At 50.2% G+C, this 5,306-nt stretch overlaps 1 pseudogene; it reads left to right on the plus strand.

Annotated features, from left to right (window-relative positions):
* Positions 1-1,305: 1,305 nt before the first annotated feature.
* On the plus strand, positions 1,306-5,103 carry LOC138225513 (uncharacterized; annotated as a pseudogene).
* Positions 5,104-5,306: the final 203 nt, after the last annotated feature.

Raw genomic sequence — 5,306 nt, forward strand, 5'->3', positions numbered from 1 at the left:
CATAGTATTGTATCCATATCTGGATTTTTAATATTGGCTGTATATGATTGGTACTGTAAGGGCATGTGTGTGGTCTTCACTTCATCCGGTCAGTGCGTGATTGGAGTATTAACAATCTTTTAGTTCAAGTAGGTACAGTAGCTGCGTCAGCATGCATAGGCTGCAAGGAAACAGGTAACAGGTTTATTCCATGCTGAAAAGAAAAGAAAGGAAACACAATGTTTCGGCTGAAGACGGCTGAAGAAGGCTCCACAGCCGAAACATTTTGTTTCCTTTCTTTTCTTTTCAGCATGGAATAAACCCATTTCCTGTTCCTTAACAATCTTCCATTCTAAATAAACAGGGAAGAGTACCTGTTTGGTCAAGAAATAATACTAAAAGTATCTTATTGTTACCTGTGACCCTGGAATTAACACTAGAATCTCATAGGTATAACTTCATTTAAGCCTTTTCAAAATTGTTTGAACAACATGGAGAACATCTGTCTTTATTGCATTGCTGGAAGACTGGTTTATGTCACTGATGTTTGTGTCATCAAACCCATTTTTCTCTGAAAGTGAAACATACTTGGTTTTGGCTTCGATTGGGATAGCATATTACTGCCAAAAGTCTGGAAAACACTTTAAAATGTAATATAGCTAAATATATCTGCAGATTTAGTATACACTCACCCTTTTCTTACACTGTTTACAGTTTATAGGACTGCTTCATCTTTGACTTCTCTAATGGAGTTTTTAATGAAAGTTCGGGAGGAATGAAGGCAGCCGCGCTTATTCGACACAGCTGCTGCAATTCTCACTAATCCCTACGTAAGCAACCGGTCTCCATAAATATCAAACGTCACCCTCTCCTCTTCCTCGTTCGTTTTCTGCATGGTTTGTTTTTGCCTAGCTCGAATCCGTGCTCCCTTCTCATGGATCTACAAATCCGCCGCTCCGATGAAGACCTTTTCTGCAGCGCAGGAGACTCTCCTCCCCTTCTCGTCCAGTCCACCCCCCACAGCTCCCCTCACCTCCGTCTCATCGCCTCCTTCAGCCGCCGTGCAACATCAGCGCCGCTCATCTCCCAGCCAGTCCTCACAAGATCCAACTCCTCGTCGAAGACTGCGTTCCGCCGTCGCAGTCCCTCTCTCATTACAAACCCAGCCTTCCCGTTCCTCCACGGCAAAATCTCCAAATAACCCCCGCTTCTCTTGAGGATGTCCCTGCCGCCGCGCTTCATGCACATCGGCTCCCCCTTCTCTTGGATCATCTCTCGCGATTTCCAACCGGACCGTAGCAAGCCTCCAGAGGATACTTCGAAAACATGGCGTCCATTTTAAAAGAAACGCTTCCAAAAAAAAAAGCTTCGTTTTCCCCGTACTTAACCGCAGTCTACACAAGGAAACATCAACTCCCCAGCTTCCCCCGGCGCTCTCTGATGACATCACCCGCGCCGCCGCCACTCATCCCAACGTGAGGACCCCGAGGCCGCCCGCGCCTCTGCCTGTCGCATCTTCTGTCTTGTCTTGTCCTGATATATCCGTGTCTGTCTCTTCCCCCCCAAGCAATCCATTCCTCTGCTGAACAACTGCACCTAGCCTCTCCCACCCAGCCTCCTGCCCTAAACTCCTTGCTGCCGAGTCTAAGGCCCCAGGCTCACGCCCCTCCCCCCCCTTCTCCGCTTAATCTAATTTCTGCACTCTCCTGTCTCTACCTCCGGCGTCCAACACGGCTCAAGCTCCGCCAGCTTGGTGCCTTCGGCCCCGGTTTCTTTTCTTTTGGCCCATGCTGCTGTCTCCACGGCCCGAAGGCCAGCTAGTAAACGACCCCCAGCTCAGCTAGCAGGCGGCCCTTACCCTCCCCCACCCCCTGGCGTCCAAGACGACTCGGCAGCCTCCTCAGTCCTTAACGCAGCCTTCGCTCCTGCTTCAATTCCCAGCAGTCTTCGGCTTCCATATCCCAAGCCACCGAGCTTCAGGCCCCAGATCCGTCAAACCCCTCCTACCACAATCTGCTTTCCGCTCTTCTTCTCTCCTCATCTTCTCCCTTCCCCGGTGTCCAACACGGCATCCGTCATCCCATGCCTTCGGCCCTGGATTCCAATCTCCCCTTTACTAAGGACTTTTTTGTCTGAACAGCCGTTCCTCTCCCAGCTCCTCCTAACACACTAAAGTTTAGTCCTCCTCCCATTCCCTTTCCACTCCGGCAGCAAATTCTGAGGTGCGGACGTCAATCTAGCTCACTTTCTCTCTTCTTCCACTTACAAGTCCGATTCTAGAACAGTCGACTGCGGCTTGATTTCCATTACTCAAATCTTCTGACCCTCACTCTGCTTCAGTCCTTCGAATTTCCGACTTCTGCTTGGCTTTCAGCATTTTCCACGACATCACGTGCTCCGCCTTTCCCCAACGTCGTCAGGAACTCGACGATTACATGCACAGCATCCCCGATCTATCTGTCCTTTTCGAGGGCTCCCTGTTCTACGATTACCATAAGCAGTTCTTGGCCGAGGCCGCTGCCCGCCTACTCCAACGGAACCAGCGCACCTACTGGGGAGCCCTGGACATTGAGCTTTACTGTCGCACTTTCACTGGTGTCCAAGCTCTTTCCTGCGACTTCTGTTCCTCTTGGACACATTCATCAAATCTTTGCCCAGGTACCGTCCGCAAGCCCAACCTCGACTCCGCCCCTTCTCCCCCACAGCATCTATTCTCCCGCCAGGTCTTCTTCAAACCTTCCCGGTCCAAAGATGTTCGGAGTCGCCCCATCGTGATGATCAGAGGCCAACAAATTCCCAACATCTTCAATTCCTCTACACGTACCTCTCCCCTTCGTCGCTTCCTTCACATTCGCAGCTTCTGCGGCGAAGCTCATGCTCGCTCTGCCTGCCCCTGCCGGCCCCTTCCATGCTCGCTCCACCTTCAGCGTTCCCAAAAGACTACTGGCTTTTCTGTCTACCCCAATTGACATCCCCGCTCTTGTTTTCGGCCTGCTCCATCACCCCGACCCCTCTTCCACCCACATCTTACTCGACGGCCTTTCCTTCAGATTTTCACCAGGCCCGTGCACACTTCCTTCTTCCTTTGTCTTTTGCAAAAAAAAAATTTGCAATCTGCCACCGCCGATCCCCAGTCCGTTGATTCCTTGCTAGCATCCAAAGTCGAGAATGGTTTCACGATTGGCCCACTTGACTCTTCCCCATTCCCCGCATACCACATCAATCCCATTGGTATAGCGGTTCGTCTGGGCGCCTGGCTCGCTAAGGCCAACATCTCCAGTGCCGTTAAAATTATGCCTCCTGACCCAGACCTCTGGCGCCTCTTCGGAGTTCATTGGCAGAACAAGTTCTTTGCAGTCCGCCTTACCTTCGGACGTAGGAGTAGCCCAAAAAAACATTTTCGGTACCTTAGCCGAAGCTCTCGGCTGGATCCCCTCGAATAACTATAAGCTTCCTTTTCTCGTCCACCTTCTCAACGATTTCCTTACCATAGACTTTCCTCACACCCCACTTGCAAGAGCCTCCACCACACTTCTTTCCGTTTTTAGGAAACTAGGGGTACCCCTTGCCATGGACAAAACAACTGGCCCCTCTCATATAATCCAATTCCTCGGGATCACCCCTCAATTCCATCAATTTCTCCGCTTCCCTGCCTCGCGACAAAATCGACAGGATCCAGATGTATATCTCTATCTATTCTTCTGCCAAATTTCGCACAAAGAGGGAACTTCTCTCTCCGCTCGGCCACCTCAATTACGCCATGCGTATCATCCCTCAAGGACAGTCTACCTTCTCGACCTCGCCTCTTCCGTGCCCTCTCTTTACCACCCCGTAAGCCCTTCAGCCAACTGCAAATCCGAGCCCAGGCTTTGGCAGCTTTTCTTGGCCAACTGGAATGGCATATCTCTTTTCTACGATGACCTCCTCTCTGACACTGAAGATATCCAGCTTTTCACAGACGCAGCCCCCTCAGTCGGTTTCGGAGGCTATTACAAAGGCCAATGGTTTGCGGCCCCTTGGCCTCCTGATTTCTCTCCAATCCCTCTCGCCAACCAGTCATCAGCCTTGTTAGAAATATTTCCAATTGTCGTTGCTGCTTCTCTTTGGGGCCACAATTGGAAACATAAACCATCCTCATCCATTCGGCCATCCATGCAGTAGTTCATATAATCAACAAAGGAAGGTCTTCATCCCAATCCATCATGAAATTCCTCTGCCGCCTTAAATGGATTTCTCTCGCACATCAATTCATTCGCGTAGCTGCTCACATTCCAGGTCACCTTAATGAGATAGCTGACTCTCTCTCTCTCGCTTCAGGAACTTGGCACCAGATGCAAGACCGAACCCGTGCTCAGTATCTCCCTATTCGGAACTCACGTTCCTCCGAATTATCCTTTCCATCGCTATCTCCAGCCGGCCCAGCAAACTATCGCCCCTTGAACTCTCGATTCTTACTGCACTGCCTGAAAGGGCTTCCAATCCTTCCACCTCTCTGCGAACATAAAATTCTGTTCTTTCGACATTCTCACCGCATCATCCTTCGTTCGCTATCGTAGAAACTCACTCAAGGTACGAGCATCCACCACCAAAGTATACCTGTGCGGCATCCACTCCTTTTCGGCACGATCCGTCCATCCCTTATCCACCCTCGAATCACTCTCCTTAAAGGCTTTTCAGTGGCTTGAAAATCACTTCCGAACCTACGCGCACCACTTACCTCAGACATCCTTGAATCCTGCATCAACGTCGTCCGGTTACCACTCACCCTGGGTCGACCGCCCTCTTGAATCTTTATTCTTGTTAGCCTTCTTTATCTTCCTAAGGTGCTCCAAAATTACCGCTAATTCCACATCCTTCGATCCTTCTCCTCAACCCTGCTTATCCAACATCTCCATCTCATCTTCCGAGACACTGACCTTCTATCTCAAGAAAAGCAAAACCAACCAACTCAGATCTGCCACTCTCATCTATTATTTCAAACTCTGTTCCTACATAAGCCCTTACGAGCCTCTATCCCATTACGCACATCTTCGCACCTCTGCCGGAGCTTTGCCTACTGCCCCTCTGTTCGCAAATGAGAAGGGCCGTATCATGATACCCTCCTAAACAATTCTCCGGGCACTCCTTTAGATCAGGGACTGCATCCTCCGCCGCTCGCCAAGGCATACCCGAGTATCTCATCAAGCAACTCGGCCGTTGATCCTCCGAGGCTTACCATGCATACATTAAAACTAACCCCGGTATCCTCAAGCAGGCACTTTCTCTCCTCAGCTGAATTGGTCCAATAATCTTTTGTTTTTGTTTTTCTGCACTGGTGACTGGGGGTC

Source organism: Lepisosteus oculatus, chromosome 2, assembly GCF_040954835.1.
Source record: "Lepisosteus oculatus isolate fLepOcu1 chromosome 2, fLepOcu1.hap2, whole genome shotgun sequence".
NCBI lineage: Eukaryota > Metazoa > Chordata > Actinopteri > Semionotiformes > Lepisosteidae > Lepisosteus > Lepisosteus oculatus.